At 36.7% G+C, this 24750-nt stretch overlaps 1 long non-coding RNA gene across 2 annotated transcripts in view; it reads right to left on the bottom strand.

The window, feature by feature from the left end:
* Positions 1-24750, bottom strand: part of LOC132596797 (uncharacterized) — a 110013-nt gene that overhangs the window by 12695 nt on the left and 72568 nt on the right. The window contains exon 3 of one of the 2 annotated variants that reach the window (XR_009562807.1): positions 20759-20886. The exons of the other annotated variant lie outside the window; for it this stretch is intronic. This is a non-coding gene — a long non-coding RNA (uncharacterized lncRNA). Of the gene's footprint in view, positions 1-20758; positions 20887-24750 lie in introns of those variants that run through there. 2 annotated transcript variants of the gene reach the window in all.

Raw genomic sequence — 24750 nt, 5'->3', positions numbered from 1 at the left:
ATTTGTTCAGTTAGTCAATCAAAATTTTATTCATCTCCTGATCTGTACTAAGCATTATTCTGGGTAGTTAGTAGGTATCAGTGAAGAAGCAAACCCCTCTGCAGTCAAGGAGCTTACATTCCAGTGGCGGAAGAGAGAAAATAGGCAATAAATATATGTAAATTATGTCACCTATTAGAAGGGATTAATTTCATTTTACATTTCAAAAGGATGTCTCTCTTTGCCTAATGAAGGCTATAGGTAGGTAGCCAAAGGAAGCAGGGAGACAGAGAAATGAAGTAAGAGGCTTTCACAACAATTCACACAGAAATGAGGGTGACCCTGACCCTCATTTCTGGTAGGCTTTTTAAAAATTTTATTTTATTAAAGTATAGTTGAATTAACATGAACAACATTAACAATGTTGTGTTAATTTCTGTTGTACAGCACAGTGGTTTATATATATATATATATATATATATATATATATATATATACACATATATATACACATATATTCTTTTTCAGATTCCTTTCCATTATGGATTATCACAGGATATTGAATATAGTTCCCTGTGCTCTACAGTAGGACTTTGTTTTTTATCCATTGTACATATGTAGTTTTCATCTGCTAATCCCAAACTCCTGATTCTTCCCCCCATCCCCCCACCCTTCTCCTTTGGCAACCACAAGTCTGTTCTCTTTTTCTGTGAGTCTGTTTCTGTACAAAGAGTTTATTTCTGTTCATTTGTGTCATATTTTAGATTCCACATGTAAGTGATTTCATATGGTATTTGTCTTTCTCTGACTTACTTCACTTAGTATGATAATCTCTAGGTCCATCCAAGTTGCTGCAAATGGTATTATTCCATTCTTTTCATGGCTGAGTAGTATTCCATTACATATATGTACCACATCATCTTTATCCATTCATCTCCTGATGGACATTTAGGTTGTTTCCATGTCTTGGCTGTTGTAAGTAGTGCTGCTATGAACATTGGGGTGTATGTATCTTTTTGAATTATAGTTTTGTCCAGATATATGCCCAGGAGTGGGATTACTGGATCATATGGTAGTTCTATTTTTAGTTTTTTTTTTTGAGGAATCTCCATACTCTTTTCTACAGTGGCTGCACCAATTTACATTCCCACCAGCAGGGTAGGAGGGTTCCCTTTTCTCCACACCCTCTTCAGCATTTGTTATGTGTAGACTTATTAATGATGGCTATTCTCACCAGTATGAGGTAATACCTCATTGCAGTTTTGATTTGCGTTTCTGCAATAATTAGCAATGTTGAGCATCTTTCCATGTGCCTGTTTTCCCAAAGTGATAGCCTTTATAAGGAACAGCCAATAGAGTGGCCTGACTGAGTTGATTTCAGGGCTGACTCTAATATTTTGGCCTAAACCACTATTAGGATGTAGCTGTATTAATGGAGATGGGAAGGGTTACATGGGGAGCACGTTTGGGGTGAAGATCAAGGACTTTGGTTTGGGACCTGTGGAAAGTATGATATCTCTTGGACATTCCACTGGCAATGTCATGTATGCAGTTGGATATAGAAGTCTGCATTGACGAATGAGGGCTGGGCTAGAGATTAACTTTCAGAATCACTAGGATACAGATATTATTCAAATACATTTGGCTGGTTGAGATCAACAAGACAATCCTACAAATAGATAAGATGACCGAGATCTGGGCCTGGTAGGGGAAGGTGTAAGGATAAGAGGTGAGGAGGAAGAAGAAACACCATCAAAAAGGGCTGGAAGGAAGGACAAAGGAGGTAGAGGATAAACCAGAAGGATGATCAAGAAAGTACGGTGGTTGGAAAGTCAACTGAGTACCATGAAGAATATTATTTACCTATGTATGTGGCTCAAAAGGTTTAACAATTTGATTAAGTTTCATAGAACTAGCAGGTGGTAGAAATTGGACTTAAAACCTGTTTTTTTGACCTCAAATCCGGGTTGTTTTCTCCAAACACTGGAAGCTTAGCATAAGAGATATAGTTGTCATAACTGTAATAAGGACTACAAACGTGAATACAAGAGAGTAGTGCTTTCTTGTCTCCAACAAGAAATGTAGACCAAGTTTAACCCAGAAAAGTGAGTGCAATCCACTGATTTTTGAGTGACCTGTAGATGGTTGCTTGATATGAATATATTTGCGTTCTTATTTTACCCTAAAATGGTTTCTTGATAGTGGTTTACTGGAGATTCTATTCCCATTTAATTAAGATATTTTCAAGAGTATATTTTAAGAAGACTTAATGTAAAGAAGGCAAAATATACAGAAGAGAACAGAAGAGGCAAAAATGTGTAGTAAACACTTTCTATGGTACATTGATTGTGCTCAGCTTTGGGGAAGTAGCTACTCAGCTGAAATATGTGTCTAAAAACAGAAAGGGCTTAAGGAGTCCTTTTGTCCAAAAGTTATGTAACTGCCCTGGGGAACCACTCAGCTACCAAAGAGAGGAGATCTGAATTTTCGGGATTCCACAATCTTTTCTCCATTTTAATCAAAGAAGCATCCCTCATATCTGTTTTATACACAAGGCTTCCTAGTAAGATTTTCTTTGACTAAATGGTCTCACAAACAATTGATGCTAATCCAATTTTTATTTTATCTGTAAGAAAACTGAGGACCCAAGAGGTCTGTGACTGGTACAGGATCATAGCTATCAAGGCTTAAGCTAAACTCAGATCTTAAACTTACGATCCCAAATCTAATGTGTACGCATGTGTGTTATTTCTCTACACAATAGTCCCATCCTATGATGGAGGAGTGAGGGAATCCCACACTGTTTTTTTCTTTTAAAAGATGAATACGAAATTCTCACAGATTGGCTAAGTAACAGCTATGTTTAGATTTTAGTTCAAAGTAGTTATTGAGTAAACTCAGGGGAGAAAGTACCCAAATTATGCAGGGCTGACTTCTACTCTGTGTAGTCTAATAAGGCATCACACCTGTAGCAGGACAAAACCCTCAAAATTCTATCTCAAAAACTATATGTGAAGCTTTGGACATTGTAGGACCTAAACAAATTTTGCCATCACCAGGGTCACCACAGTGATGGAATACCATGCTTAAATGTGCCAATTGGTGCCTCTCAGACTCTTGAACATCCTCCCCTCCCTTTACGTTTCTCCATCGCGTCTAGAAACTCACTGCTTCTGAGTGCCTAAGATTCCTGCTAATTGTAATCGCTAATACTTTTCAAGTCTTATATGCTCGGCACCGCCCTGTGTTTTATATAATGCTTTATTTAAATTCACCACAACTACATGAGGTTTCTAAAACCACTTGTAGCTTAGAAGTGAAGAAAATTGAAGCAGTGAAGTAACTTGCCCAAACTCACTGGAATTCAAATCTGATACTCTGACTTGAAAGCTTGACATTGAACCACCAGGTGTGTGTGGGGACATAAGCAGGTTTGTTCCTCCAGGGTTTTACCATATGCCTCATGTTTCCTGAGTCATTCTTTCTAAGGATAATGGTTTTATTTTTCCATAGGACTGTACACGTTATTTTGTATTTTCCCTAAGCATTGCATCATGAAAATAGGCATCCAAAATCTCTTGCTGTATAACTCATTCCATCCAAGCCTTTCCTACACAGCAAATCTAAGAAACTAATATGAGGGATGTTATTAATAGTTCATGGTGGGATAACTTGAGTCCCCTACTTTGCACTCATCCTATATTACATTTGAAAAGAGACTTCTCTGAACCAAACACTAAATAGCTGTGGAAAGTTTAGGCTCCATAATAGGATTGAGAATGAATGCAGTTCTGACTTTGCTGATCTCAAATTACTCCATCTGAACAAACATCGCTGCCATCTATGAAGTTGAGCACATCCTAAAAGCACTCAATTTGTAAACCACTCAGCTTATATCCACCAAGAGTCTATTCCACGACCTTTCAACTGGGATGTTTTCTGTGCTTAGATGTTCTTCTGTGCTGAGTACTAATACCACACCTTCCCCCAACATTCTGGAAAATGATCCTTCCTACACTCCTTTTCTTTTGTTTTTCAAAAAATTTACTGAAGTATAGTTGATCCACAATGTTGTGTTTAATTTCTGCTGTACAGCAAAGTGACTCAGTGATATACTCTTTTTCATCCTTCCTACACTCCTAATTACAGGATTTCAGTTGGAGCAGTCGTGGGTTTACAGCACTCAGCCTCCTTAGCCAATCAGGTTGTGATTGTTGATTGGTCGACGTTGCCTGAATCAACCAGAATCCTGTCCTAAGGTTTTGGAATATGAGTATATTATGAATCCCTCTTGGTCCCCTTCTGTTTGCTGAGCTGGGGTGGGGGGGATGTGTTTTGGTAGCTGTGAGGTCATAATACCTACTGTACAGGAACTCGTGTCTCAAAATATAAAGCAAATCTGAAAAGAGAATCCAAGACAAGGAAACTGGTAGATTCTGGCAGCTTTCAAATGCCTGAGTCCAGCTGTGCCCTTGTCACCCTGCAAATTGGAAGCAAGATGCAGGGCTGCCAGAGCAACGCCTGCTCAGAAGAGTTCCCTGCTAGACCCCTTAAATTTCTCCCTGAGCTTTGTAAGAGAAAAGGCAGCAGGCAGAAGCTGAAGGAGTTTTCTTTTTACAAGAAAACCTCTGAAACCTTGAGTTATGACTGTGACAGTGTGGGAAAGAGGAGCAGCCACCCCTCTAAGTCCTGAGAACCATGTGGCTTCCGTTCATCACCAATTCATCAAGTCAGAGTCAAGTCATGTGTATTTGGCAATAGATCTATTGGAAAGGACACCAGAACTTCCATAGTGGTTATTGACACCAAGGGGCAGAGAAAATGTCATTGTCATTGGAATTGTGTAAAATACCTCAGAGACTCCCAGAAATCCTTTTGTGAACTTTTGGAATAAAGGGTAATTGGGGCTGGAAAAGCTGTTCTAGTTAATGTGAAAAAGTCATAAAAACATGAGTTATTAAAACAGTTACACATTAGTTTCCATTGAGAATCAGTAAAATATAGAATATACTAGTGCCATTTTACTTTATATTTTTAAAATATTTCTTCTTAAAATTACATGAATCATAGTTTTAAAAGATTGAATTGTATAGTGGTGTTCATAAGTAAAAGAGTAATCTCCTCCTCCAGTTTTACTTAGAAATAATTACTTAATTTTTTTGTCTTATCTGTATTCTTAAAAGTACATTTATGCAGCTACTTATTGATTTATCCACTTTGCCTAATTTATTGATTTTTTGCTATGATTCTCCCTACCTCCTCTACACCCTTTTAGTATATGGCTCTTCTGTTGGTAATATAAATAATATATTGTAAATATATATAATATAAATATATATTATATTTATATATAATAAAAATATATATAGTGTTAAATAATATATTGACTCTACTATTTCTTCTTCCATCAATATTGGCAGTTTATTATCACTCTCCACTTCTTTGAATGAGGGTACAAAAACCTCTAACCTTCTACTCTCTAACTTCTCTTCCACTTCCCATATTCTGGCAGATTTATTGCTGCTTTCAAATCAAGAATGGTAACATATACCTTTTGTCTGGAAACCCAAGTGAATCTTACATGCATTGCCCAAAGAGTGAAAATAATTTTGCATTACTATGACTCTATTACTGTTATTTGTGTCACAACCCAACAGTGTAATACAATACGTTGCAATGCTCCTGTGTCCTTCCTTCTTGCTCCAATGTGTTCTCTAAGGAAAACAATCATATGGATTCTCCTTTCTTACATTCTACCAGTTGCTCAAAATCCTGACAAGTGTGTAACTTTTTAACATATGTCTCTTTTGTGGGTCTTGTAATATCTACAAAATCTGATGACTATCCTTCTTCATCCTTGTTCTTCTTTGTTCTTAGGCTGGAAGCCGTGTGTGTGTGTGTGTGTGTGTGTGTGCTCATGTTTGTGTAAACATATGCATTTAACCACATCCATATTATTTTCTAGTATCATTAATTCTGTCTACTTAATGGAGTGATTTCCATTTTTATTCTGAAGGCTTCAGAATGCTTGTTTTATTCTAAACTGGTTAGATCACTTTTTTTTTTCATGGAAATTTAGATTTTACTCTGTTTTTTATTAATTAAATTTTATTGGAGCATAATTGCTTTACAATGTTGGGTTAGCTTCTACTGCACAGCAAAATGAATCAGCCATACCTCAACATATATTCCCTCCCTTGTGGATTTCCCTCCCTTTTAGGACACCACAGTGCATTAAGTAGAGTTCCCTGTGCAGAGCATTAAAAAAAAAGAACTCACTAGAGTTTTTCCTTTATATTTTCTTTCTTTGCTATATTCTGTGCCTCTATAAATTCAGAATTTCAATCAAAGATTTTATATATATACAATCAAAAGTTATATATATAAACACATATATGTATATTCAGAATTCTCTCCCACGACATTTTTTTTTGTTGTTATTCAGACCTTCCTTCTCCCAGAGTCTCTGTCTTCTCTACATAGAGTAACTCTTTCTGTGTTGAATTCAGTGATTCCTATAACAAACTGAAATAGCATCATTTTAAAAAAGTATGTGCGATGAGCCCCCCTTCCTGGGCAGCTGCTACAGCTCCATCAAACCTGGTGGCACACACAGTCCATGAGAGGGACACTCACAGAGTGACAGGCTCTGGTGGCCAGGGGAGATGGCACTTCTGGGCCACACAGAACAGCTCCTACGCAAGACCACTCCTGCAGGACTGAGGGAAGTCTCCGTTTCCCCTAATACATATAGACAAACACAGAGAAACAGAAAAAATGCAGACCCAGAGGAATATGTTCCCAGGCAAAGAACAAGGCAAATCCCCAGTAAAAGACCTTAGTGAAACAGAGGTAAGCAACATACTTGATAAAGAGTTCAAGGTAATGGTCATAAAGATACTCACTGGTGTTAGGAGACACATGGATGAACACAGCCACAACCTCAACAGAGAGATAGAAAAGTACCAAACAGAAGTTATAATTGAACTTGAAAATACACTGGAGGGGTCCAACAGCAGATTGGATGAGGTAGAAGCATGAATTAGTGAGCTGGAAGACAAAGCAAGGGAAAACACCCAGACAGAGCAGCAAAATAATAAAAGAATTAAAGGAAATGATAATACCTTAAGGGACCTTGGGGACAACAACAAACAAAATAACATTCACATTATAAGCGTCCCAGAAGGAGAAGAGAAATAAAGGGCCAGAAAAATTATTTAAAGAAATAATGACTGAAAACTTTCCTAACCTAGGCAGGGAAACAGATATCCAGGTGCAGGAATCCCAGAGAGTTCCAAATAAGATGAACACAAGAGAAACACACTGAGACACGTTATAATTAAAGTGGTAAAAGTTAAGGATAAAAAGAGAATCTTAAAAGCAAGAGAAGAGTGACTCATTACATACAAGGGAAACCCCATAAAGCTATCAGCAAATTTTCCAGTAAAAACTTTATAGGCCAGAAAGGAGTGGCATGACATATTCAAAATGCTGAAAGAAAAAAACTGCCAAGCAAGAATTCTCTACCTAGCAAGGTTATCATTCAGAATTGAAGGAAAGGTTAAGAATTTTACAGAAAAGCAAAAGCTAAAGGAGTTTATTACCACTAAAACGGCCTTACAAGAAATGGTAAAGGAATTTCTCTAAGCTATAAAGAAAAGGCACTGACTAATAATAAGAAAACTTATGAAAGTAATAATCTTACTGGAAAAGTAAATAATTAAGAAAGATAGGGGATCAATCATTTATAAAGCAAGCACAAAAGGGGAAAAAAGAAAAGAAGTAAAACTAATTAAAAATGTAATGATTAGTCAAAAGATACACAAAATAAAAAGATGTAAAATGTGTCATCAAAAATATGAAATGTGTGTGGGGCGTTAAAAATATAAAACTTTGGGCTCTTTATTCTGTGTTCTGATGGCTCTTTAGATGACTTATTTTGTTTTTTTATTTTCTGGAATTATTTAAGATCTCTTTATCCTTGGTGCACAGAAATTTCCTTTTTCTCTTATGTGCTTTTCTGGCACCTTAAATATTAGACCTTCAGAGATGATCCACTTTCTTCAACCTTTCTTTCAAAGTCTTACTTACTTGGGATTTTACCTACCAGGAGATGACTTAATTTTACATTTTAAAATTCCTATTAATTTTTTTGGCAATCACACATTTAATTGCCAAGATAATCATTGTGTTCTCTGTTAATTCTTTTTCATTATCGTCTGTTGCTATTTTATAAATATATTTGTTCCCAATTGTCTCTTAGTTACAAATTAAAATTTAAGCAAAGTCCTCTTCTTTTTTCTGAATTACCTCTATTTTCTCTGGAGTCAGCTTTTCTTTTTATGTTGGTCGTGATCAGTCATGATAACTTACCTGAGTAGTTAGTGATTCCTGCTATCTCCTAATATTCGTGAGTGAGGAAATTTCCTTTTTCTTCTTAACTCACTTGTAGAGATTTAAAGTTGCAAAAGACTTTAGGAGATCAACTATTCCAGAAACTTTATTTAGAGATGAGGAAATCATTTCATCTGGAAAACTCTGGGAGAATATTCAGTCTGACTTGCATCAAAGAAGCAGTGTGTGTTAGAGCTAGCCTGAAACACAGATCTCCCAATTTTTAAATTCAGTGCTTTCACCATGAAATCTTGAGATATTTATTCATTTTTTGTTTTTGCCATTGTTGCTGTTGTTGTTAACAGAAGGACATGAAAGGGGTAGAGGATGACTTTCCTTTGATGGTGGGTGGAATTAGTTTGAGGTCAAGTAGTTTCCTTTGCTGTGATTCAGATGATTCTGGCCATGCCTTCCCTAGAATCTATTGTATGAAAAATTGAGATGCTTTCTTACAGAGAGCTTCATTCTAAGAAGAGGAAGAAAGAAGGATTTTAATTTGAGCCCAATGTTAAAACCTTAGCCTTAACACGCGGGGCAGTTCGGAATTTAGCAAGGTGCTTGACATGGAGATGAGTCTGTTGGCTCCACCTATGGATTTATGCTTGGTTCTCTGAATAAACAGGAAGAACTACTCCATTAAGGCTGTATATGATATTGGAAAAATGCAGTTCTTCAGTACCATTTTACCAGAGAATTACAGCGAAAGATGAAAGAAGGTTACTTCGAGTTCCCCATACTGGCAGTTCTGGAAGTTTGAGTCAGCACTCCAGGGGGGTCGTGGTTCCCCAAAGCAGCAGAGCTTGGCGGCCAGATTGCTGTTATCCAACGAGATTGTCAGCAGGGAGAAGCAGTCCCTGCTGAGGGTGACTGCAAGCAGCCAAGAGAACAGTGATGCTAACGGAAGTGGTTATAATTCAATCGAAAGCAGAAGTAGAGAAAAAGAGGCTGGTGCGGTGTCAAGTTTGGTTTGGTTTGTAAAATCTCCTGGAACCTCTCAGAAATACTTCGAGATTGGAGGAAAGATAGGAAAGGAATTACTGAAGACTAAAGCCCTGTAGTATCCAGTGGACAAGATTTTCATGGAAATAAGTTAATTTCATAATCTATATATGCCCAAAGTTCATTTTATTTTGTAGTAGCCAAAAATCATCAATGAGATACCAAGAGGTCTTTCTTTAATTATTACTTAATTACATCAAAAATCTGAAGACTGTTATTTTTACTTAATAAGTACAACCATAGTTTTTACCAAAATTATTAAAATTAACAAAGCAGAGAAGATAAAAGTACTTTAGTACTTTGAGCTCATCTATTCTTTGAAAGTGTGAAATTTATCAAAGCAAAATGCCTCCTAACTTTGTAATAGAGTTGGACTTATAAAAAGTCATACCACTATTCATTTTGCTTTTATCAACCTCTGAACTATTAAAACTTAAAAAGCCATTTAAACTTTCTATTATGTCTATCTGTCACTGACTGCTGTAAAACATAACATTTTAAGAAAAGATTTAGTAAGAAAAGTGACAAGGCATAAAATAGTGAAAAAGTATAAAGAAGTACATCAGGAGATTTAAAAAAAAATCAGTGACAGAGGAAGGGCAAACTGCTTGCTTAACCAGCAAGCTTTCTACGTTAGTTATCCATTGCTGTGTAACAAATCACCTCAACACTTAGCAGCTTAAAAGAATGAAGACTTGTTATCTCACAGCTTCTGGGGTCAGGAATCTGATGCGGTTTGGTTGGGTTCCTCTTGGCTCAGCATCTCCATAGGCTGCAATCAAGGTGTTGGTCCAGCTTCAGTCACACCTAGATTGGACTACAATGGGATCCACCTGCCAGCTCACTCAAGCAGCTGTGGCCTCAGTCTCTCATCACGAGTCACTTTCCACCAAGACTGTCTCAGGATACAGCAGGTGGTTCTCCCCATAGAGAGTGAACTGGGAGAAAGCAAAAGAGAACCACCAAACGAGAAAACACATTTGTTGGTACCCTAATCTTGGAACTGATTCCCTCACCTCCACCACATTCAACTGGTTAGAATTAAGTTTCTGGGTCCAGCCCACACTCAAGAGATTGTGGCTATACAAGAGTATAAATATCTGTCAAAGAGGATCATTGGGGCCCATTTTAGAGACTGCCAACCACACTGTCTAAGATGGAAAATGTTGGATCAAGGGTTAAGTGCTATATTCATGAATTATTGGGCAGTTTGCATTTCGGGTGCCCTAATTCAGGCGTCCCCAACTCCCAGGCCACAGACTGGGACTGGTCCCCGCAAGCCCCCTGCTGTCTGTGGAAAAATTGCCTTCCATGAAACTGGTCCCTGGTGTCAGAAATATGGGGGACAGCTGCCCTAATTATTTCTTCTCACACTATCACTCTTTTTCATCATGAAAATCATCCAGATTTATTGGAAACTTCTCTGTTTAGAATTCCTTCATCTTTCTTCTGGATAATGATCATTTCCTCCTAAATGGTGTATCAGCATCTCCACTAGCAAACCCATCAGATCATCCTTCACACGATAACCAGAATGATTTTTTTTTTGAAACTCAATTGGATCATCCACTACCCTCCAACCCCCACCCTTACCCTTTGTTTTAAAATTCTTCGGTGGATTCTTATTGCACTTTGGACAGTAGACCAACATGTTTAATATGGCTTATATATTCTTACATGGCCTGGCCATAGGCCACCTTCTCAACCTCAAATGACAACAGTTCCGCAGGCTTTGTTTCATCCATACCATGCTGGCCTCTATCCTATCCTTAAACTGCCTTTCCAATCCCGCTGCTGGTGTCCACATTTGTTATTCTCTCTGCCTGGGTTGCTTTGTCTCCTTCCCTTGACCCCTTATCCTCAACTCCTTTACCACTTACCTCTACATCTGCAAATGGAAAATTTTTCCACTTCAGCAGAACTTGCCTGGAAGATATCAAAACTAAATTTCATGACAACTCTAACTGGATGTTAATTTCATCTCTAACTGGATGAAACTTGTAGAAGACCATGAACTTTGAGTGACCTTGGTATACCAAACCATTACTGGATCTAACTGAAGACCCTTCACTGGTCAATAAGCTATGAGGGTTTTTTACCCAACCTTAGATAGACCTTGAATTCCTTCATCATCTTATCCAGAGAGCTAGTTTTTAATCCTGACTTATCATATGGTCAACAATACCCTTTAGCACTCAAAAACCATAACTTTGCCCTGTCCCTGAATGACCTAATGAAGTTCTTCATTGGTTTGCATTCCCTTGTTTTGCAAGTTAGGAAGACACAGTCTTGACCTTTTTTCTCCTTTTTATGAGTTCTGGTGGTCTACTTTTTCCTCTCTAGGCCTTGACTTTAGAGCTCTCTATTAGCAAATTTTGTGATGAGTATTTTTCTGTGCCACTCTACTTCAAGTACCCAGGAGGTGGGACCACTTACCGTGATACCACTCAGCACTCAACAAAATGCCAGGAAATAAATAGGTTCCCAACACATATCTGTTGAATGGAAGAGTACACAACTTTGCATTTTATGACCTTGCATTCTAAACCAGGAAACCACATACCGTGAACTTATTCATTTCCTTTTCCACTGGTTTAGGTCTTCATTTTCAGGCAACAGCTGTCATTTTTTAAATTTAATCAAGATTCATCTATCTTAACTGTTGTGTTAGTTTGTGTTTACCAGTTGCAAAAGGCATTTAATGGTTTGGAGAAGGTGGTCTCTCCTCCCCTTCCTTCTGACATGCCCAGTAATGTGCTTGGCCAGCTGTGCAGTGCTGTCCGTGTACACAGAAATTCTTTTCTGAAAAGCACAGGTGATCAGGTTACACCCTGAAGCCTGAGATCTGATTACTCTTATTATAGTAGCTTGAAAAGTAACACATGTTATTAGGAGTCCTTAAATTACTCTCTTTGGCTCTCTAAAAGGAGCTCTGGTATTTGACTCAGCGATCTCACATGGCTGTAAATTCCACATTTTAAACATGCATTTTCATGGGACTTCATATTCTTTGACAGATTCTATGTGTTATTGCTCTGAAAGTAATGAAAGGAGAAACTGAGACCAAGTATTCTAATGGAAATTTATGGAAACCCAAGTCTTGGAATTAAGTGTGTGTGAGTGCTGGCCTGACCAAATTGTCTTCTCCACCCCTTCAACTACCCTCTTCTTTTTTGCTGTGTTCAAGCAATTTAATTCTGCATCTAATTTTAATCTGTAAACCATATCCTCTCCTGGAGTTGTAAAGCATGTTTTAGCACTTAACCAGCAGGAGGGGTTTGTCTAAGGTAGGAGGACTGATAGCACAGAACAGGCATCTAGAAATGGCTTTGTGTGATTTGGCCCCACTAGCAAAGGCTTATGTGCCTGGGTCCAAGCTGTCTGTCCAGGGCTTAGAGAGATTCAGGCAGGGAATATAGTGGAATCTTTTATTCTTATTATTTGGTGTTGATTTTCCAGAAAACTTTGCATGGGGAGGGGTGGTTTAAAGGACTCTGAAGGTATTCACAGAGGGAGCAGGAAGAATGAGTGAATTTGTCTGAAGAGGAAGTGGGACTGACTTGGAAAATGTGATTAAGACCTGTTAAAATTATATTGAATTGTGATGGTGTCGTGGAAGGTAAAAGAAAGGATTTGTAAAAATAAAAATTTAGCTGCTAGATAAATGCTAGCTCTTCTTACTACCTATAATTTATAGTCTTAGAAATTAGGAAAAATTTGTTTATACCTAGGAGTTATTCTTAGCTTAAGGTCAAGGGGAAAGTTAGATTTTTAAGTCAGCATCTAGGATAAACATCATGTAGAGATCAAACAACCCTTGGAAATTCTTAAAAACACTTGTAATCTTCAAACTGTGCATTTAATTTGTGGTCAATGGTGGGGAAAAATTAAACCCATTCCCAAAATCTTTCCATCATTTTTTTCTTACTTGCATTACCTTTTCAGGTTTGTGTCTATTTTTTAATAGAAGGAATGCAACCCAGTGGACTTCTGGGAATAAATATTCTATTTCATTGATTCTAGATGCATGTTTTATATTTTAACATCTCTTAAATTGAGATGTGTCTTATAATTGATGACATTTTAAAATAATGGTTAGAGTTCTTTTTCTTTCTTTCTTTCTACTTTCTCTTACTACTTTATACAATGATGGTCTGTGTTGCCATTATTGGTCTATTAGCTGGAAGAAATATTGTAGTTAAATTCATATATGGTAAATATATAAGAGAATGTTAGGAATCCACTCTGGAGGCTAGAAATTAATGCCACTGTTGTACATGTAGTTTTCTGAAAAAAATTACAGTCTCTTAGCCAAGACTCAATTTTGACCCGTAGTATCTGGCATAAAGCATCGTATCATATGAGTCAGTCATTGAGGGCTTGGCTTGCTATGTAGCCATGCTTATGACTCATTCATTCACATAATATTTGTTGAGCTCTTATCATGTCTTTGACATTGCTCTTTGTGCCAGTTTGAAGCAGCAACCAGAACAAGTAAGTTTCACTGATGAACAAGAAAAACCAGGTCTCAAATCACTTAAATTATAGTGCCATCCTTCCAAATATGGAGTCTGAGAGGACACACCTTGTTCTCAGACTGTATCTTTATATTTCACTTAAATCCCAGGGATACTTAACTTGGGCTGAATTATTGTCTTGAAAGGAATATACTATTCTTTCTTTTCTTAGAAGTTGTTATGCATTAACGGCTAGATTCTCAAAAATTGGATATAAATGAAACGGTAGAGTTTAGTGCTATCACTCCACCAGTTATGACAACAGATATATGACTTATTGTCTTGTCCCCACCTTCAAAATTGTATGTTCTTCCTCAAACGGTTCCTATGAGGATTAAAGAAGACAGTATACCTAGATCATTGTGTGAACTTAGTAAAGTAAATGATAATTCTATTTAATTTTATTTCTTTTTGCAGTTGACTAAAAGTTAAGCATAATTTGTGGTGTGACTTTTTTTGAAACAAGACCTAGAGTCTTTTAGGATAGTAAAGAGGTGAATGTTGTCAGCTTGAACAAATCAAAGAAAAACAAAGCAAAAAAAAGAAAAGAAAAATTAAAAAAAAGATGTCATGCATATGAGAAGTAAAAGGACCACAATTTCAGCAGTAAGAGTTAAATAAAAAGAATAAATTTTACATAATGGGATCCTATGATACATAGGATAGAGTTTACTACCCTTACTACTACTGAATGTTTATTGTGTCAGGTATTGAGCTAAAGTCATTGCATAAATTATTTCATTTATCCTCAGAAAACATTATCAGATAGAAAATATTATACTAATTATATAGTTAAGAAAATCGAGTCTTAAGGAGCTTAATTAATTTTGCCAAAGCTGCTTCTTTAGTAAGTTGGGATTTAATCCTCAGTTTGAGTTTTACTTAATTATAAGCAGGCTCTTCAGTCATGAAAACATTCTTGGGTTATTATTATTTTCTATCATATTCCTGTTATAATTAATTGCCGCATTCCCCATTGTTGGACATGTAGCTTGCTGCCATCATTAAATTTTTGAAAATAATGTTGCTTTGAACGTCTTCATACATACATACATTAAAGAGAATCCTAGAATAAGAATGAAAGATTCAAAGTTTACAAACATTTAAATTTTTTTAATAAATAGTGCCAAATTGTTTCCATAAAGTTTACATGAGTTCATATTCTCATGAGCACTGTATGGTTTTGAAGGCAAAGAATAAATACCAGTGTTAGCTAACAAATAAGCTAGGGTAAATTTCAAGGCTTCAATCAACTTGTAGATATGTAAAAGCCATCCAAAAGCATAGCAAAGACAGCTGGGAAAATGAGTGCTGGACTTGGAATTTTGTGGATGAAAGCTGCCCTGTCCATCTTTCAGGGAACTGCTGTTCTTCACTAATTACCCTCTGCTTCTGACTTACTGACACATAAGTAAAGTAAAATGAAATCTACCCCACATCTTCATGACATTATAGATCTCTTACACACCTACTACCTCCTGACTGATTTAATGGATTTTAGCTCAAGTTCCCAAGGGAAAAATTATGAAAGTCGCTGCCAAGCTTATGGACTAGCTCCCCTTGGGACAGGTGTGTGCCATTGGTCCAATCAGCCATCAGTGGGGAGGTCACAGTTTCAAAAAAGGCAGATCAAGCATAAAGTGAGTATTAGCAAAAACCAAAGATAATCATACATTATACAGTACGAGTACATTTCTTTCAGCATTAGTGGCTTCTATGTTCTTTTGTTCATCAATTAACTTTACTAAAGATAAATTACATCTCATTGTTTTAAACTTGAATTTTCATGAGTGAAGCAGAATTTTACATCATATATGTAAAATTTACCTCTCTCATTTGCATTTCTTTTGTGACTTCTCTGTTCAGATCCAATGTTCTTTTCTCTCTTGAGGTGTTAATTTCTCCTTATTGAATTTTCTATATTAAGAACATATATTTTTAAATTTTACATATTAAGCATATTAATAATTTGTCTTATTTATTTCTCATATTCTTTTTCATTTGGCAACTGCCTTTTCATTGTATGTTTTTTTGACATGCTAAAGATCGAAGTTCAAGTAGTCAAATCTTCTCATTATTTTGTTTTCCTTTTTCCCCCTTCTTTGTCATTAATATTTTAAAAGTTCTTCACCATTTTAAGAATAGTAACTCTTCAACCTCACTTACTTTAGAAAAATTTTTTAAATTGCAATTAGCTCCTTAATGTACTGAAATATAACTTGAGAGCTTCTGTGAAGTTTCAGGTAAAATTCCACTTTTTCCCACTAGGCTAATTTTCACATTTCCCACTAGAACAATCCATCTATTAAACATATTAGGACTTTTTATTCAGAGTGCATTAAAGGATTCTGTAACACAATTAATTTTTTTAAGGATTTTTTTTTCAAATGCTATGGGGAAAGTATATTGACCAGATGGCTGATTGTAGACAGAAAGTTAGTTAGGTGACTATGGAATAGTCCAAGTAAGAAGTGTGAGTTTCTCAATGACACAGGAGAAGTACATAGAAAAATTGGACTCTTAGCAGGATAGTGAGAAGTGGACATCTTTAGGACTTCATGATTATATGTGCATGGAAGAACAGAAAGGAAGAGTCAGGAGCATGTGATGGTGTCCAGATTTCTGGCTTTGGTTGCTCAGGAGATGAAGGTTGTTATCCCTTGGGGAAAAGACGATGAGTTTGCTGTGGTCATGGATGGACAAGGGTCTATGGGAAGAGCAGAAGACAGAGCTGCAGATTTGGGATATCCTGACTGGAAATAAACACTAGAGTATCAGCAACATCTAAGCAGATATAAACATCGTACAGGTGACTGAGATCCCTTGAGAGATTGTAAAGCATGGGAAGAGAAGCAACTTTGAAAACCAATGATGTGTCTCACAAAGAAACTAGTTATGCTAGGTTAGGCAGATTAAGATGGGCCTCTAAACAGTAAGACTTCACTGTAATAAAGACAGAAAGAAATTCCAATGAGAATAGGCTCACATCAATGGAGACTAGAGTTTAAAAAAGGAACGAATGTCAGTAGTGACAGACAAGAAGGGGTGTTCAAGTGGGATCACTGACAGAAAAGTGTGGTTTGTAGGATTCGGCTCTATGGAGCTTGCTGGTGATTTGGTCAAGAGCAGCTTCAATAGAATAATGTTATGCATGAGTGAGAGTAATGTTAGACGCAGACAAATTACAGACAATTAAGGTGAAATAGAAAGTCATCAAGTACAGAAAGTGCTGTAGCTGCCACATCCTATGTCCAAAGACCTAGCTTGAAACAGCAGGAAAGAAATGGGATGATTATTTGGAGGATACAGCGGTACAGAGATTTTTCTTAACTTTCTTTGTTTCTATTTGAAAAAGGAGAAAACTGAACTGTGTTACACGTTAAATGAAAAGAACAAATATGGCGACAAAAGAGAGAGATATTAGGGAGGAAGACCTGTCCTGAGCAAGGAGAAGGCAGTAAGAAAACCACAGGGCAGAAGCCTGGGCATTCAGAGACCATGAATGAGGAAGTGGGGGAACAGTCAGATGAACTAAAGCTTCTCGGTGAAAACCAGAGGTCACTATCTCTGCTGCAAACAAGATGGTGGAGAAGAGCAGTTGAGGAAAAAGGAGAAGGTTTAGGCTAATTCCTGGGGAGCAGGCTGGGAGAATGCAAGGTCGGAGTTGAGGGACCAAGGGATTTGGAAACCCATGAATACATCCAAACACAAAATCATAGGATTGTGTGATTGTTTTCAGCAACGCTGCAGCTGAAAGGACAGTTGTTTTGGGGATAAGAGAATGAGAAACTAGAATAGTAGGAGATGATAGGCTGAGAGTGGACTACCACAGTTTAGGTACTGGATGTGGTGAAATATTTGATGGTCATGACGAGATCTAGAGCAGAGGCTCAGGAATGGGCTTCTGCAGTGAGAGTTGAAGGTAAATGGAACTGAAAAGGGCAAGAAATGGGAAGAATAATGTATGTGACAGATTTTTAAAAGTAAACATTGAAGCCTTCCAGATATTCCTAATATGGACACTCTATAAGTATTTATATTGTGAGTATTGTAACAAGAATATAATGGTTATTATCATTACAAATGATAAGCTTAAAACTGCTGTGATCAAATTCAAAGACAGTTGTACTAAATAAAAACAGAGCCAAACTAGTTAGGAGAACAAAACCAGGCTGTATTATAAGCCCCACAGACTTATGAGGCTGTGGTCCTAAGTCTAATGATATAGATAAGGTTCTTAGAAGGGAAAAACACAAAGAAGGTGGATAAAATTTCATCTTCAAGCTGGATTTAATTATGGAAATTAATCTGCTCTCTGACTCTTAGAAGTGTTCTGACAGATATATAGTTATATATATTTTCTTCCCTCCTTAGCAAATTCCATGACAAGAGCAAGTATTCTTTGAGTCAGTCCCCACCCAGAGCAGCAGAAATAAAATTACCTGGTGATTATGTCCCAATTTATCAGGAAATCTAACAAAAGATGCAGAGAATGGATACTGTTAAGTGTTGCTGTTTTAAGGGCAACGGTACCAATGACAAAGATGCTGATGGACTTCTCATGCTTTCTTTTACACCCCTGTAGGAAGATGTGCAAACTTAGATGGTTATGTTACAGATTCCATGAGCCAAACAGTTTACCTTTTTAAAAAAGTGCTCTATTTATAACTTACAGAAGTGTAGAAGTGTTATTCTTGTTTAAACTAGTGCCTTTTTCATCGAAATCTGATCGTATGGTATACATTGAATAAATAAACCTGAAGACTCTGCAGATTGGAAAAGTTAAAGTAAACCATATTACTACTTTCAATGCATCTTTCAAGGATGAACTAGCTCTTGACTGCAAAATGCGGGGCCACAGTTGCATTCATCGTTCAGTGAGCTTGTCCACACAGCTCAGCCCACCGACAGCAATGAATGTTGATTGTGACCTTTTAAGAAATAACCTCTGCCAGGGGAAGAGAAGGTCCTGGTGTGTCCTGTTTTGGTTTCCTGTCTTCAGCAAATTCTGAAGCCACGGTGGAGATGGTGGTTGGCCATAGGGTACAATCAACGGTCGATGGTTTTGATTTTAATTCCAAACTCACCGACAGCGTTGAATGTTCACTGAAGCAACCTCTAAACTCAGAATTCTGTTGACTTTACAGGATCTGTGAGTATCTGGAGGGGGTGGGAGGGGAGACAGAAACAACAGAGTAGCTGTAGTCATACGTTTGATGCATTTTAAGCCATTTCTAAAGAATCAGAAAGAAGCAGCGTGATTTCTCCAACGGAGACTTTGGCAGGACTCCACGTCACATTGTGAGAGAAGGATCTGTTTTATTGAGCTAAAAAAATGCCTATCCTGGATTAGTTCCAGGGATGAAATTATCTCACTATTGATGACATGGAGAATTTGTTATTCAAAGTAGCTTGAGGTATCAAATCAAAACAATATCTTCTAATTTAAATATGGTTATTCTTATAGTAGGTAAACATGATGTATTTAGATTATACAAATTAAACAGAATTTCTTACATTTCCTAAAATCATATTAATGTTAGTCAGTGTTATCCTTTTATATTTAATGTATTTTTTCCTAAAATAAGGTTGTAAAATTAGTATCATTTAGAAACTACTGAACAAATAATAAATGAAGAAACCAACTCAACACATTTTTCGTAGCTTATGACACAAAGACTTCATTAATACTATGAAAGGTACAATCTTGGTATGCTTCAAAACCATTCATTTCCAAGGTTTTGGATATGAATATCCTGTTTTTTGTTTGTTTCTGTTCTTTTCAAAACCATTCATTTCCAAGATTTTGGATATGAAAATCCTGTTTTTGTTTGTTTTTGTTCTTTTCATATCTCCTTTCTCCAAGAGTTCTTTGTGATTTATACTTATTTTTAAATTATTGTGAACTCCAGTGAATGTATTTTTAGGACTGCTTTCAATAATTTTCTATCATCAATTCAAAAAGTCACTTTGCATGTATCAAAACCAGGGTAAAAAGTCACTATTTCATGCATTAAACTGGCATCCAATGTGGTTCTAATTATCTGTGGGTGAGACAACACACAACAATTTGGGCTACTACTTTGAAGGTGACCATAGTCTATTCAATTAAGACAGTTGTTCTTGAAATATAAGTGAAACAGGTCCTCTAACCTTTTATACCTTCTAATATTCACTCAGTTAAAATATTTTAAAGCCACTAATTGTTTAATACCTTCTAGACAATCTTTTTTAGGGGCAGAGGGCTTAATGATCTATTGGGAGTTCATACTGAGGTGACAAAATCTTAGAATATAAAAACGGTGACTAATCTGGATTCTGTGGTGTTTATTTCTTTTGAAATAAGCAAATTTTTCCTATGGGATAACACTCATTAGGAAGGTGTGCTTTATCAGTAGGTATTTCTGTGTTGCTGCTGGAAAGAATATTATCATGGGACTGGGGACTCACTTGTTTGCATTATCAATTACAAATGAAAGCCTATGACTCCTGCTCTGTTGTCTGTCTGTTGCAATATTAGTGTCAGGTCAACATACAACCATTTTCAATCATGCCTATTCATCTCTTGGTACATCTGCTAACATTTGTATAATAAGGGTGCTATGAAAAAAGGCTCTAAATTGTGTATTTTGCATTAACACAAAATATGCATTGGCCTACTAATAAGCAAATCTCTAGGGCAGTTGGAATGAATTGCAACACATAAACTTGTTTTTCTTTGTATTCCAACATATTTTCCTAGAAGTCCTTAGCAGAATATAATTAACTTAAAATTCTTAAATATAAAAATGATTCACTTATAGCAATAAGAAATTCCATTAAATGTCATATACACATAAAATAACAGTAGTAAATTCAGTAATGAATTCTTTCTTCTTTCCTTGGACTAAACCACATGTTTCACACAGTTATAGTTGGTTGAAGATAATACCTCATCTCTGAGTAGTTTAACTTTTCCACAACTGGAAAATAGGATCTTATTCTTGCTTGCAGGTACCTAGTGCCAAAAAAGAGAGTAAACTTTAGGGCCATATATTCTCCGATATTTTTGTTCTGTCCTTGGCTTTACTTGCTGGTTCAACTTAGTCTTTCACTGATTCAAACGTGGCTTTCAATCAGTACTTTACATCTTCCTATGTCTTCCACATCTTTATTTTCATGACATAATCCTTAGTTGTCAAATATTTATATTTAAAACATTGAGATTCAATGGTACCGAGGTTTTACATTTTCTGTAAGGAAGTGTGTAGTGTCATTTTGGGGAGAACACACTGTCCTAATTCCAGAACTCTAAGTGGATGGCAGCAATCTGAATTCTTGCATAGTTTTCCTTGAATGAAAAAAGCCACAAGCAATAGGTCATTTATAGACAAATATCTTCCTTTCCACTTGCCCATAACTTTGGAGGGTCGTGTGGGCAGAATAAGACCAACTTGTATCAAGGCCAGATTTATTTTAGCCTTTATTTCTCCATTCCTAAGCTTGTGAGAATATTAAGTATTTCAGTTTTCCTTAAGGTTAATAGGTCATAAATAAACAAAAGCAATTTCTTTGCTTTGAGCAAGAGGGTCACAGAATACATGAAATACCACTTTTAAACATAGTCAGTCCTAATGTGAATTGACAGAGGAACACCAGGAGGTAGTGTGATGTGCCCCTGTAAAAGGCCATAGGGATTTGGGATGCTCGAGTTGTCTGTTTTAGGAATAGATTATATATCTTGCCTGATGACCTGTGTTTAATTTAAGTGACTGTTTCTGCCAGTCCTTCCAGAGGGCAAGTGTGTGAAATAGAGCATCTCAATGTCAGTCTGCAGTTCTTCCCTCTGCCTGACGCCTTGACCTACATTGAGCACCCGGGCTCTGATCTGGACAAACGAAAGGGAAGGAGACTTTCCTACCGCATGAGTCTTACCCTTCATTCTACTTTGTTTGAATGCTTTAGGGGAAGCTCATATTCATGAATATTTATAGTTTAATCAGCTTTACTTTCTGTTCATGGAAATGAATATTTTCAAAATAGAAAGAGTGAGAAATGTTGCTTCAGAAAAACAGCCATTGCTGTTCCCCCTCCCCTCCCCTTCCCCTCAAAGGACATAACGCTCTCTCTGAAACCTATAAGACATTGAGAGGCCGCTTAACTGTTATTTGGGGGCCCCCACCCCTTTCTTAAGTCGATTTCCACTTTCTTAGAGGATTTCTTCCTCTTTCTCAGATATGAAATCTTATGAAATGTTTCAGCACTGGTGCTTTCACCTTACCAATTATACAGTTAAAGTGAAATATAGATCAATGGAACAGTATAGAAAGCCCAGAGATAAACCCATGCACATATGGTCACCTTATCTTTGATAAAGGAGGCAAGAGTATACAACAGAGAAAAGACAGCCTCTTCAAGAAGTGGTGCTGGGAAAACTGGACAGTTACATATAAAAGAATGAAATTAGAACACTCCCTAACACCACACACAAAAATAAACTCAAAATGGATTAAAGATCTAAATGTAAGGCCAGACACTATAAAATTCTTAGAGGAAAACATAGGCAGAACACTCTATGACATAAAACACGCAAGATCCTTTTTGGCTCACCTCCTAGAGAAATGGAAATCAAAACAAAAATAAACAAATGGGACCTAATGAAACTTAAAAGCTTTTGCACTGCAAAGGAAACCATAAACAAGAGGAAAAGACAACCCTCAGAATGGGAGAAAATATTTGCAAACGAAGCAACTGACAAAGGATTAATCTCCAAAATTTACAAGCAGCTCATGCAGCTCAATATCAAAAAAAAACAAACAACCCAATCCAAAAATGGGCAGAAGACCTAAATAGACATTTCTCCAAAGAAGATATACAGATTGCCAACAAACACATGACAGGATGCTCAACATCACTAATCATTAGAGAAATGCAAATCAAAACTACAAGGAGGTATCACCTCACACCAGTCAGAATGGTCATCATCAAAAAACTTACAAACAATAAATACTGGAGAGGGTGTGGAGAAAAGGGAATCCTCTTGCATTGTTGGTGGGAATGTAAATTGATACAGCCACTATAGAGAACAGTATGGAGGTTCCTTAAAAAGCTAAAAATAGAACTACCATATGATCCAGCAATCCCACTGCTGGGCATATACCCTGAGAAAACCATAATTCTAAGAGTCATGTACCACAATGTTCATTGCAGCACTATTTACAATAGCCAGGACATGGAAGCAACCTAAGTGTCCATCGACAGATGAATGGATAAAGAAGATGGGGCACATATACACAATAGAATATTACTCAGCCATAAAAAGAAATGAAACTGAGTTATTTGTATTGAGGTGAATGGACCTAGAGACTGTCATACAGAGTGAAGTAAGTCAGAAAGAGAAAAACAAATACAGTATGCTAACACATATATATGGAATCTAAAAAAAAAAAAGGTTCTGAAGAACCTAAGGGCAGGACAGGAATAAAGATGCAGATGTAGAGAATGGACTTGAGGACATGAGGAGGGGGAAGGGTAAGCTGGGACAAAGTGAGAGAGTGGCGTGGACATATATACACTAGCAAATGTAAAACAGATGGCTAGTGGGAAGCAGCCGCATAGCACAGGGAGATCAACTCGGTGCTTTGCGACCACCTAGAGGGGTGGGATAGGGAGGGTGGGAAGGAGATGCAAGAGGGAGGGGATATGGGGATATATGTTTATGTATAGCTGATTCACTGTGTTATAGAGCAGAAACTAACACAACATTGTAAAGCAATTATACTCCAATAAAGATGTTAAAAAAATAAAGTGCCTATTACAGATGCTCATTCTGGGTAATTATCATGGTAATTATTGGGACTTCTGGCTACTTCAATAGAAAAAGTGGAAGCATTAAAGCGTCAGAGTCTGAGTCAATGCAGAGAGAGCCAAGTTGAATACTTGGACATGGTTCTTCACCGAGAAAGCAGAAAAAGCAGGGCAAGTCATGCCAAAGCTTGGCTTGGGTTAGACAGCTTTTACTACTGAAACACTGACACCCCAGAGGGGCTATAATTTTGTTTTCCAACAGACTCATAATTACTGATAGCCCTTACTCCTGTTGACGGCAAAGGGCCAGAAACGTTTCTCGTTTTCCTTCTCCTATAAACTGTGGAAATAATTCCACACTATTCACTTTGTAAAATGTCTTTATGAATTTTTTTTGGAGAAGAGATGCATTTCTAGCACAACCTTTGTACTATTTGGCAAAGTTATTAGGAAGGAGGAAAAAAGTGTTTGATGTTTAATATATATATTAACTGGATATATACATATGAAACCCATACTGTATATATGTTCCAAAATACACTGTAAGTCATTGAAAACTATTTTTTTCACAGGTAAATCGGTCTAACTGACATTTATGGAGCCCTTATAATTTTTTTAAAAAATTGTATTTTCTGGAAAGATTTGTAAATCTACTGATGTGATGTTTGTTTTTGGAAGTATTCACAAACATATTTATGTCTTTTGTATAAAAAACATATACTACCTCAAATATTTACAGTTTCATTTAGTAGAGAAGGTTAACAAAGAAAGAACCAAATCGAATGTTTTAATAAAAGCCTAGAATTATTGATATTTTGTGCTTATCTTACTTTCCTTATATTAACCATTTATTATTACAAGTTGGATTAAAACTTTTTTTTATACAAACTATGTGTATATGTCTAAAGGTTTTCTCTGCATGGGAATTGCAGCAATTTAAAAGATGTACCTTACTGGGAAACACAATACAATAGTTAAAAAAAGAGCAAAAGAATTGGGTCATTGTTCTGGGGTCTGCCACTCACCGGCGTGGTTACCGAACCTCCCCGAGCTTTCATTTCCTAGATCAAACCTG

Source organism: Globicephala melas, chromosome 1 (assembly GCF_963455315.2).
Source record: "Globicephala melas chromosome 1, mGloMel1.2, whole genome shotgun sequence".
Classification (NCBI taxonomy): Eukaryota; Metazoa; Chordata; class Mammalia; order Artiodactyla; family Delphinidae; genus Globicephala; species Globicephala melas.
The sequence above is the reverse complement of the archived record's forward strand: the minus strand, read 5'-3'. Positions and strand labels throughout refer to the sequence as shown.